Source organism: Poecilia mexicana, unplaced genomic scaffold (assembly GCF_051168715.1).
Source record: "Poecilia mexicana isolate PSO_F unplaced genomic scaffold, ASM5116871v1 scaffold_14, whole genome shotgun sequence".
Lineage (NCBI taxonomy): Eukaryota > Metazoa > Chordata > Actinopteri > Cyprinodontiformes > Poeciliidae > Poecilia > Poecilia mexicana.
Window position 1 is genome coordinate 2,799,204 of NW_028263383.1, and position 12,989 is coordinate 2,812,192.

The following is a 12,989-nucleotide window of genomic DNA, read 5'->3' on the forward strand; positions in this document are numbered from 1 at the left end:
GCAAACATCAATACATTTTACAACTTGGTTCAAAATATAATGAAAAAGCAGATATTAAATAAATAAATCTAGTGGGGTTTAAATATGTAAATTGAAAAAATAAATTTTAACCAAATGAACCAAGTCTTTTACTGTATGAGTAAATGAGAACTATTATGAGGATAAAGCAGTTAATATCATGCTCCGGTCGGACAACTTCAAATGTGTAAGCTATGCTCCACCGTTAGCAACCATGTTTACTTCCGCAAACACTGATCTCTTCTTTTTATGGCGTTTGGCAGAACACTGAGAACGCGGAGGCTATTGCGCCCTCTACTGCACATGCGAGACACTTTCAGGTCGTTTGCCCGTTCACTCTGCAGAACACATACAGGTCGCATTTACTGGCAGTGTGAACGGACCCGGCAAAAAAAAAATAAAAAAAAAAAAATCAGAATTGGGTAACTTCAGGCTGCAAGGTGAACGCACCCAAAAACAACCGAAAGGCTTCAACTGCGAACCGCTATCTTCGCGAAACGTAGCTACATAAGCTTTGAATATAAACCAGACGCCCTTAACACTCAAATCGATCGGTGTGGACTCGCATTAGTATGAAGTCATTGGGATCTGCCACTGCTGTGCTTCCAACGCAAGCAAAATAAAAACCGCACCATCCCACTTGGAAAAATATCTCACAAAAGGCCAGTATGTGACTATATATCACATATGTAGATACAAAAGAAATTACATGATAATTAAAAACACGACAACACTTTATTTTTTAGCGTCTTGTGGGCGTACAAACATTTAGCTTCCCGTATAAATCCAGAAAAATCCTGTTCCATCAAGCTAGCAAGTATGCAATCAGTCACAACGAAATATTCCACAGCAATTAAACTTTTAAAAATCGACCAACTTTCTCAAACAACACTTTAAATCTAACAACTGTAAGCAGTTACAATAATATTCTAATCAAATTAAAAATTAAAATACTATATTTTATGGAGAAAGCACAAACACATCTTACCTTGACCGACGCAGACTCGGAAGCAGAGTTCCAGAAAGTTCCAGAAGCTTCAGCGGCTTGGGAATTCGTGTCAGCCAATCAGAGATTGTCATTTTTCAGTGTGTATGACGTGTACTTCAGCTGACCAGTCAGCTTAGTAAAACAGCAATTTTAAAAAATGCAACAAAAAATCTTTTTTTAAACATACCACTGTCAACACAGCTGGCTGGCAGTTTTAGCACCTTACGTCACAGACTTAGATACAAGATGTTACGTGTCAACCAATCAGAGATTGACATTTTCCAGCGAGTATCACGTACTCTTCTGCTGTCAGATCATCTAGCACAAACTGACGGCTGTATCTATCAGAGAAGTATGCACTGTCAAAATCGTATGATTTTATTTAATCAGCAACATAGAATCATCACGTAGAATGGCGTTTTAATTAAAGTTGTAAAGAGATAGAAAAGAACAGCAGGTTTTAATGTTTTTTTAATCTCTAATGTTTTTCTGATGTTTAAATTAACATTTATTTATTTAATTTATTTTGTTTAAGACTACAGAGTCTTTGCAGTCCAAACCAGAAGCTCTGCTTTTCTGTGTATTCTGTTGCTATAGCGATGAATCCTCAGCTGACTGCTGTGTGTGTGTGAGACAGAAAGCTGGGGAAGGATTTCAATCTTTGAGACAGCCATGAAATGTTAATGTTAATGAACTGCCTTGCTGCGCAAGGCAGTTCACTATCCTGAGAAAAAAAACATAAAAAAAAGATTTTCATTTTTGCATCGCCTGCGGCGATGCACTTTTGTCAGTGCAATTTTCAGAGTTTTATTTTGAAACTTTCAGTAAACTTAATTTTCATAACCACACTAATCCAATGTGTAACAGTGGTTTGGTTAATCTACCTGTATAATGCCCAAAACAGGAAGTAGTTCTAACTGCCAGCTCAGCCCTCCTCTGTAATAATTGAGTGTTCCGCCATGTTGTAGTTCTGACCTCCTGCTCTGCCCTCTGTATTAAAGTGTTCCGCCATATTTAGAACTACAGAGTCTTTGTAGTCCAAACCCCAGCAGTTCTCCCTCTCTGCATTCTGTTGCTATGGTGATGAAACTGCCCTGCGTGTGTGTCAGAGACTTTATCTATCTTTATGAGACACCCAGTCAGTTTTAATGGAAAAAGCAGTCCGAACGACTGCTTCCCGTTCGGGTTCCGTAAGTCCGATCCAAAAACCGTTTGAAGCATATGAGAGGGCTATTTCTCATCTCATCTATTACCGCGATTCATATCTGTAGCTCAATCACAGTAATAGCAGTGATGAGAGAAAAATGGTGTGCGCTGAGCTCAGAAATTTTTCAGAAAAGTCTGAAAATGAATGGTGGAGTGCCTGAAGGTACCCTGTCACTTGATTTTGCTCTGAAGCACCTTGACAGAAAACCGTCAGCCCTAGAGAAATTTTGAAGACATTTTACCGGAGCAGGCATGCGTATCAATGTCATGACCGACTTTCATACCGATAGAGCAGTTTTTGCACCCATGAGAGCGATTTCAAAATTATTTTGGGGTCAAAAATCCACTCTTTTTCTCACTCTAAAAAAGCGGCAGTTGGTGTCAGTTACACTCTAAGATTCATCGAAGATCGGCAGTTGGAAATTTTGCTCGTTTTTCGCTTTTTACATCGCCATCGTAACTCCGATCCCCAATAAAAATAATAGCTCACATCTCGGCACCGAGCCGCACGTTTTGATACCACTTTTGTGGGTGGGCACGCAGCGGTACGAGCCGCATTAACGGTGACGGAAGAATAATAAATAATATTAAAGAGACATTCTATTAGGTGAAGAACAATAGGTGCCTGCCATGCAATGCATGGAGGCAGTGACTGACCTGCTTCGCAGGTCAGTCACTGCTCTCCTTATGCATTGCTAATGGCATGCCCCAATAATAAACAGACATTCTATTGGGTGTAGAACAATAGGTGCCTGCCATGCAATGCATGGAGGCAGTGACTGACCTGCTTCGCAGGTCAGTCACTGCTCTCCTTATGCATTGCTAATGGCATGCCCCAATTAAAGAGACATTCTATTAGGTGAAGAACAATAGGTGCCTGCCATGCAATGCATGGAGGCAGTGACTGACCTGCTTCGCAGGTCAGTCACTGCTCTCCTTATGCATTGCTAATGGCATGCCCCAATTACAATGTCATCATGGAAACACCTTACAGCAGGGGTGCCCAAAGTTGGTCCTCGAGGGCCGGCATCCTGCACATTTTAGTTCTCTCCCTGGTGCTAGTAACAACCTTTTCAGCAGGTCAATGTTCCTCTTAGGCCTACTAACGAGCCATCATTTGATCCAGGTGTGTTAAACCAGGGAGAGAACTAAAACATGCAGGATGCCGGCCCTCCAGGACCGACTTTGAGCACCCCTGCCTTACAGTCATCAAAACATCACATTTTGATGAGCGCCATCACCAAAGTCACCCACATTAAACAGGCAGAGACTCAAATTGAGAATTTATATTACTCAACAAAACTAGCTAGCATATGTAAACAACAAAGTTGTCCTCAAAATTTGAATTTATGAAGACCTTCAATCTCTTGCTCATAGCAAAGGACCAGAACGTACAATTTTGTTCATCTGCTTGATTTGTTTCCATGGTATCTTTCTCTGACATGCTTTTAACACCAGTGAGAAAATGATCATATGCCGAACTTTAATATAGTTGAGTGTGATATCCAGCCTCCCAGAGATGATGTTGTCCCTGGTTCTCCCTACTTCAGTGTGACTCTTCTTTGGAAAAACAAAGTCGTTATTCATTGTCATAATCCCAGTAAATGCTCATGACCAATTTCACAGCTGCACAATGATGATGTGTTATAAATTTGATAAATCAGACTCACAAGAACAACAACTCAGGCTGACTCACCAAAAACGTTCGGCATCTGAAAGTAATTTATCAGTTCTGATGTTTGGTTTGCATCTGACTGGTTTTATGCAAACATTTAAGGAGCTTCACTTTGTTACTGAAATGGGATCAAAAATGGAAGAAAAATAAAGACTGGAAACAACACTTTGCATGGAGTACACAAATTGTGACTCAATCATATTTGTCATCATTTGTCATTTACTTAGTCATTTGATCTTTATCGTGATCAAAGTCTTCACTTATAACTGCCCTGATATGAACTCTGTTAGCTATTCCTTAATTTTATGTCAAAGTACAAAAAACACTTCCTTGAATACTGCATACACTGCATACTGCAAACACTACCCATCATTTCCATAACAACAAAAATATTTAAATTTACTCATAATTGTCTTGTTCCCCACTCATACCCTTTTGATGTTGCAAATCACATTCACTCATTTTCAAAGCTCTGGACACAGGTCATGGGATTTGGAATCAAATCAAACTCGAGCAGCAAATTTAATGACTTTAACCACAACTTGATAAAGTTGCAAAGCAACTTGACTTGAAAATACTTCATATCTTACACTGAACGTAAAGTGTGTTACAATGGAACCAAGTCATATAGCAAGAGAAAAAACTACTTCCTTTGGCTTGGAAAAGAAGAGAAAATGAAGACTACTATGCAGCGTAACTCTGTCCAATGACAGTAAGGCATTTTTAGTATTTTTCTAAGACGCATCTATCAGGACTGTTTCTTAATTGAAGGTCTGGAGACAGTGACTGTGATGCGAGTGCTTCCAGATGTTGTAATACCATTTTATATGGGATATCAGAGCTGCCATTAATGTTTGGGCATCGTGTTGGATAGAACTTCCTGCTCTTACAATAGAGAGCACTTGTATTTTAGAAATATAATACAAGGGGTTTATGTTTTTTTTTTATCCTTTCCAAAAAAAAAGCCAGACATGATCCACATAAAATAATTTCTTTATCTTTGTACTTTATTTTTAATTAAATGCCAGCACTACAAAGATCTAGCATATAATGTAAGATTAAGGATTCTGTTATGTTGGAAATTTAATAAAAGTTTTAGTGTGGGACTGGTGTTGATTTGGGTGAGAGGCTGGAACTAATTATTTGAATATCCTTTGTTTCCACTCAGAAGTTTTTAACCCTTCCACGGTCTTAAGAGACAGAGTTGCACTGAACCCACGTGGGTGGTTACAAGTTGGGGGTTTTTGGGGGGTGTTTTTGGTGTGGTTTTGGGAACTGATGATCTGACATCAGTTCCCACACTTTTTCCCTGTCCGACAGTGACATCTGCTGCAATCCTCCTGACCATCGCGCTCCATCTATGGGAAGGTTAAGACTGTATTCAGAGGTCGGGTTTGTCCCACAATTAGCGTAAAATTAATTGTGTAAAGAAATCTAGCTTTTTGCTACAGATTAGTTTACTCATGAATTTCTCTGTTTTTGATAATAATTGTAAAAAAACAACTGTGGTATTGATGTTTCTGATGTTTTTGAAGTTCCGTTTGATGGCATGTATACATCGTTTTGCAAAACGATGTAATTCTGGAAATGAATTATTAGTCTGTGAATAAATTAGAAATTTGTTCAAATCCGACTTTTGCTGATAAACATTCGCTCACTCCCTTCCAGAGCTTTAGATCAAAAAGCAGAGTGGGGTTTGATGCCTTCCTTAGGAACGTTTAACATTTGTGGTGGAAAATGGGACTGAACTCACAAACCTCACCGCCAGATGATTACTGATGCCTGCTGAACAAGATGCATGTGTCAGCCTGAAGGCTAGTTCCTTATTTTCCACTAATAAGGATTTGATGCATTTTCTATGAATTTCAGGCTGTTTTGCAGCAGAAGTTTTTAATTTGCGGCTGTCTGTCCTTGATTGCTGTTGTTCATAAATCATTAGTTATAATTAGAGCTCTTGGCTGCTCATTTAAAGATTAGGTTTTAAGGCCAGAACCAGAAAATGTTATAATGACATGCTGTGTTTTTATGATGCACTTAAAAATATAACCATGACAATAAATTAGCCTTGTTCCGATTTGGTTCATTAAAATTTGAACCATATGTTTTTCTATGCAAAGAAAATGTAAATAAAACATTTTTGTCTTAATGTCTTTCACATATTTGTAACACTTTTTTCTTTTACTTAAAACTCATCATTAATATTCTTTTGAGAATTTGAGAACACTAACTTTTAAATACTAGTATTACGTAAACTGTGATGTCACAGTTCTGTTCTTGTGATACATAAGCGTCAGTTGTTAGCATCGAAGCATCAGTCGCAGTAGATTTTCGTAATGAAAACCCATTTGCAAATAAAAGTGCAACTCTTACATTTTTACAGTGACATTTAATAGTCTGACACTGTAAAAATATAAAAATATATCCTATGTCTGCAGTCATGTTTGAGAAATTAGTTTATTATTATTCCTGTAACTGAATACACCAACTGAAACACAATATACTGATTAAATACTCACAGATGGATTTTTCAAGTATTTATTTCTGTTAATTATTGCCTGCTGCTCATACTGGGTGGATCTGATTCTAGCTCCTCAAACTCCTGGTGTGAAAGCACGCTAACAGTTCACATCATCCTCATCAGACTTTTTGCTGAAGAGACGAAGTGACTCAGAGTTGATGTGAAGGTGGATGGGGCTAACTTCAGGGCAATCCTGGAAAAAGAAGACCTGTAAGAGAATGCAAAACTTCATACTGGAGTGAGATTTTACCTTCTAGCAGGACACTGACCATAAACATATAGCTAGAGCTACAATAAAATGGTATTAATGGCATCAATTAATCAGTATGTGGGCTGTGTAAACACTGTGAGCACGACTTCAAGATTTTGCAGATAAGACGGACATTCAACAGATTTCTTGTTTTCAGTGAAGTAAATCAGCAACACACTCTATTGCCTGGGGAATGGGTGGACCAGGATCATGACTGATCACAGCTTGGCCAAAACCTGATGTTAAATAATAGGTTAAAGACGGCTTGATATCTTGAACAGCAACATATTGCCTTGGCTGGAAAAGGCTTCCTCGGATAATCACCATTCCCTTCAGAAACCACTGAAAACGCTGGTTTCTGGCTGAAACAAAACACAGATTTAATGTTATTTTGGAAGAAAAGTTAGCCTTTGTCATTTTTTAACCAACTTGCTGTTGTCTATTCATTCCCATAATACAGGCAAAACAAACTTGCTTTGATATGGTTTGAGAGAAAGACCCAACACAAACAGACCACCCAAAACACTTAGTTTATGGCAGCCCAAGCCAGGTTTCATCCTGCTCCTTCACCGTTGTGTTAAGGACTCTTGATTAATGCCATATTTTCATTTGCCCACGTTTGTCTTTTTGGTCCAAATTACAGTGTGAACAATAAATGTCAGAACCCTGCACCAACCCCACTCCCACACAGTCGCGGTACTTCCCCTCTCCCAAAGACACACATGGTTCTATTCAACCTCTTTCTTTAAACTGGACCTGAGAAGCCACATCATTTAGCAAATGGAAATCCAAGAGTTGAACCTTTTGACGAGCAACTCAAATAAAACTTTGTAGTTTTGTCTTGTTCAGACAAACAGAAGCAGCTCAGCTGGCTGCAAAACGTGACAAGCGCATATTCAGTGTTGTGCATAAAATGTCGTGTTTATAACGACTCTAGTTTCTGTAAACTTCAAACTTAGTGCTGTAATTGAAGAAATCCATAGGTGTCTCTCAACCACAGACAGCTGCTCCAACTTAAACTTATCATACACTGAACCATGCTGAGAAGTAAAGGGGGATTACCCCCAACAACCCACATAATTATGATTTTGACCCCATTGAAAGAGGTCAAAATAACACATTAGAGGGTAAAAAAAAACACTTGAGAATTCTACGTACCTTCTTCCCTTACTTCAAAATACTAAATATATTTTATAAGCAAAGTGTTTGCATTATACATTTAAACTTAATTAGGAACAAGCAGTTGTACATGCTGTTTGATGGCCCTTCCTCCCTATTATGTCGCATTTCTGTCAGTTTCCCTCCAGAATAGGTTGTATGACGTGTGACTACATGCATATTGTGCTGTCCGTGTCCCAGAGGAGAAGACCTGGTTGTCTGACACCGAGTGGTCAGACTGTTGGCTTCTGAAGATAGATTATTGATCAAAAGTCCTTCCTTCCTTATTTTAAACGTTGATATAGAAAACGTTTGCAAATATATTGCAATGCAGTGTCCTTACAATGCAGCTGCAGATTTTGCAGCTGTTTTGCTAGCTGCATTGGCTTTTCCATGCTGATCGGATTAGATGCAGTAGGAGGAAACAGGCCATCAAGTCTTCCAGATGAAAACAACTTGCTTCATTTTGTATCGACTCGCACCTTGTCTCTCCTCAGTCACAAGCGGCGAGAAACTTTACCGTCATTTCCGCTTCAGTGCACAAGATAATGAAAATAAAACCAGATCACCATTTGGAAAGTTTTACTTGATGATGTAACTGACGTGTAAGTGAGATAAGATGTCATCTATTTGGGCCTGACTTTTGTTTTTGAAAAGTTATTTCATGAAAATGACCGTGTTAACCTGAAGTAGCACTGTTCAGAGCTTTAGATTTAAATTAGGAGTTTCAGTGATGAACTGAATTCAGTTTTTATCTGTGTGAATTGAACTTTAGTACAGGGAGGAAGTCTGCTACCTACGAGACAGCAGACTGGCAACGGTTTCTTGTTTGTTTGTTTGTGTGCGTGTGAGTGAGGGATATTTTCTGTTCAAAATAGGTGAAAAACAGCAATTGGAGGAATTTATTTTTCCCGTTGTGTCAAATTGTGACTCCAAAACTAAATTATATACAGAATCGTGATTTATGTGTACAGTTAAACCCCTAATTGCTGCCCATCGTAGAGTTAATGCAGTGTCTCATTTGTTTGGTCTGTATGTATCTGTGTAGTGTAATTGTAGATAATGTCTGCATTTTGCAATCTGCTGATAAAGGTTTTCATTCAGTCACTGACCCCGAGTGCTGAGTTAAGAAAGAAGATAATGATAATTATTCTTCTCAAATCTGGCTCATGCTAAACTCTGGCCAAAAGACTGTCCTCAGTGAACCTACCAAACACTGACATACCAGACGAAAAGTTCACCCCGAGGTTGAGCGTTTATCTCCTTTCATATCACCAAATGGAAAAGGCGGCTGGCTTTTTTCCTTGAAGTTATTGTGACTCAGAGACTCAGATTAAAGAACATGTTCTGCACAATACAAACATGATGTAAAAATAAATCCAGATATGTTTGACCTACTATGTTACTTTTTAATCTTTATGTGAAGGTGAAGGTTCAGAAAGAGGTCAGTAAATCACCTTGTTGATGGAGGAAGCTTAGAGTTGATTTTGTGTTTTGTTTCTAAGACATTTAAAGAAAATCAAATCTCAAAACAATGATATCGCATGGACATGATCTCATAAAACATTCCAGGGACCAAATTTATCTGACTTAAACTTAAATAACTTGTTAGTAGCGACTTTGTCAATAAGTGTCGAAGTGTCCTAAAATGAATGTATATGTAACATGAAAATATATGCCGGTCTCCTCTGATTTGCTCCGTCTCTTTTTGTAAATGTTCAAAGCCAAAGAGGACAAATCGTTTCCCCATCGCTGCCTGAATATGTGCAATTTTCTCCGACCAGATAGACGTTTTCCTCACATGTCTGATCTTCTTGTTAAATATCTTTTACTGTGACTTTTAATTCTTCCTCCTGTGTCCTGTTTGGACATTTGAAGCCCATGACCAAACAGATGAGGGCCAGAATATAGTATGTTGAGCATCTGTATCTCGTTTACTTGGCAACTCTGAAGGCAGCTTGACTTGACCTCAGAACGGCAGGAGTAGAAGGACAACAGCAGATGCAGTTACAGTGAAAAACACTGAATCATCTGTAAATGGTGAAATTCAAGTCAGAGATTTTCCACGCTGGGCATAGCACAGCCTTTATATCTGCCTTTAGAGGGTGACTAATAGTAGATAAGGCACAGCCTGAAGAGGCCAGAACTTCCTTGAATCTGGTAAACTTGCCTGACGTACAGCAGAATAACGAAAACACACTATCTGCACATTTGCGACTCCTTAAAAAGCGACTTTTTCAAGGACGTTTCTCAACAAATACAGAGTGGGCCATAAGTTTCCATACATGGAAAAAATAAACATTTCATATTGGACAACTGTTTTTATTTTTGTGGGACTCTGTGCAATCGCTGCACGTCTTGGACCACTTCGTGGTTGATCTGCAACATTTCCAGTTTTCTGGAACTTGGAAATAAGTTTTGCCACAGTGTCGTGTGTGTGTGATGCCCATGTTTCATGTTTTCTGTTAAAGTTTCGTGCAACCATGCGACCGCTTCCCGATCCAGTACAATTTAAATTCTTTGCTCTTTTGTCAAACGCATCTTCTTGAGTATCTGAAATATAAAAGAAATATACATTTCACATTCTCCTATGTATGGAAACGTATGGCCCATCCTGTATATCAACTAAAAGGCCAGATGGATTCATTCACGTGAGTAAGCATATTTCCAGACCAGATCTCAGCAGCAGAGGCGTGAATCATGTGTTTAGACCCAATGTTTTGTGGTTAATGAAGCCGCCGCTGCATTCGCAACCCAAATGTGTCACTGAAGTGTCACACAGGGCAGCGCGGCTGCGATGCGCTGAATCACTCCCCTCAGCAGGGGTCAGCTGTAGGTCTATCATCATAACTCTGCAGGCAATCTAGTCCCTGCTGAAGTCAGCACATTCCCACTTAGATTTGGAAAAACTGGGCTTGTTGAGCCTTTGCAAGAACCAGTTTTTAATCACGAGAGCAACATACAAAACAACATTGATGGTTTTTAAAATTTGTTGTGGTTTGCAGGCAGTTCGACTCAACCACAAATAAAATGCTTACATCTGATCAGAAAAAAATATGTATCATTGGTCAAATAAAAGGCTGAACTTTTCACTTTTAAATGTTTGCAGACTCCGTCAGCCTTTTAAAAGTTTGCAGTATTTCATAGCGGGTTGCTTTATTGGTCATTGATCAAGCATGAAAAAGCTAAAGAATTTAGAGTGTTGGGATATTTATTTAAACAGGAAATGAAATGAGGCTTGTTATTAAATGCCAAGCCCTCACAGCTGTGGAGAGCATAACACATGAGAAAATGGGATGTATTGTTTATGAAATAAATTACTGAAAGCCTTGTCTGCTTGTTCAGTTGTAAACTTTCAGTATATACATATCTTTCTTACACAACTGAGGAAGATTTGTTTTTACACAGTCCACTGCAAAAATATCTGTATCTCTTGAACGTCTTCACATTTTGTCACATTTTATTGGTACATTATGTGGTTGGCCGACACTGAGTAGCATGTAAGTGGAAGTGAAGTGGATGGAAATCATACATTTTTTTCTTTAACATGGTGTTGCAAATAAAAATCTGAAACCGTGGGAAAAGGCTGGGCTTATTGTAGCACATAAATATCTGAATATCTAAATATGCTCTTCTAGAGCACATTCATGACTTTTTTCCACTTATGAATATCTTCTTGCAATTTTTGTTAGACGTCAGATTTGGAAGTGCATGACTAGCAGTTCTTCTGTATAATATTTGCAGCTATGCTTTCCATTCATTTTATATATATATATATATATATATATATATATATATATATATATATATATATATATATATATAATTCAAGGGTGAGGAGTGGAAGGCAGAGGCAACAAAAATGTCACACAACAGCCTCTTTCTGCGCATCTTAAGAAAAGATCTGTCTTTTTTCCATGACCTGTTATATGTTAGTTAGGCTTTACATTTAATCAAAAGTATACAAATGTCAAGAGTTAATCAAATTTTCTATAATTGGCAGATGAATACCCAAGAATACTCAATGCCAGAATTGAAATAAAAATGTGCTAAAGTAAGGGTATGCACTCATTTTTCATCACATTTAAATTGAGACATTTTTTCTTCTCCCATCTTAAAAGCTAAATTCAAGAAACTTTTCCAGCCATACATTCCTCTGATAAGGCAAAACACATCACACATCCACCAAGATGGGTGTAAATCCAGGCGAAAGGCAACTGGTCAGACAAATAAATACTTCACAGGCTCTGCTCCAGTTTCTTTCCTTATCTTCTCTTATCTAGGTCAAACTCCTGAGAGATTTTTCTTTCTTTATTTTTTTAATGCTGCTTTCTTTCACTAATTCAAAAAAATGTCTGAAATGAGACCGCCCGCAGACTCACAGACCTATTTCTTAAAGGCAGACAGTCAGACACGTCATGTGAAAATTGCACAATTCAACGTTTCCACTTCAGCTCACAGCTGCACTCTTGGACTGGTCACAGACATGGACAGGGAGAATGAGTTCACATCACTGCTCAACCGGTGGAAAATACTTGCAGTTGCATGACTGAAATGTTGATGGTGAAACTTGTGCAATGCAAAGTGGACTTTAAGGGTTACATGGGAATTGCTGCAAGGTATGCTGGCCACCCATGCTTTATTACAACACTTGCTTGCAGATGATAGTATAAGTAACTAACATAGAAATCAAACAGGAGCAGATGATTCATGGGGGAATGAACAGATGTGTACTAGTATTGTCCAGGTCTCACACTTGCTTTGCTTCCTGGTGGCATCAGGACTGGAGAAGGTTTCCTTCTTGAAAGAGGAGGGAAGAGCAGTACTTATGCTGTTCATGGAGAAACACTCTTCAACCTTCAAAAACAGTCTGATTCTGCAGAAATCTGGCAGTAGTCAGTGCTGTTTTCTTGTATTAGTTAATTGATCATTAAATAAAACGCCGGCTCTTTTCCGTCTATCTATAGAAAGCTTTCCAGATACACCTGGAGTCACTAAACAGGGACAGTATAATATGACGCCCATCTGTGGAAAAATCAAGCTCCTCTGCGCCCCTGTGGTCCTACTGCCGTCTGCAGAAATGCACTGCTTTTCGGTCAAAAACAACCAATCAAAGTCAAGAGGAAATGGTGAGGATTGTGGATCAGAATGACAATTTTTTTAGTTTGCTTAGAAA

At 38.5% G+C, this 12,989-nt stretch overlaps 1 protein-coding gene across 1 annotated transcript in view; it reads left to right on the forward strand.

Moving 5' to 3' along the window:
* stk36 (serine/threonine kinase 36 (fused homolog, Drosophila)) overlaps nt 1-12,989 on the forward strand; it is an 87,300-nt gene that overhangs the window by 46,482 nt on the left and 27,829 nt on the right. The window lies entirely within an intron of this gene.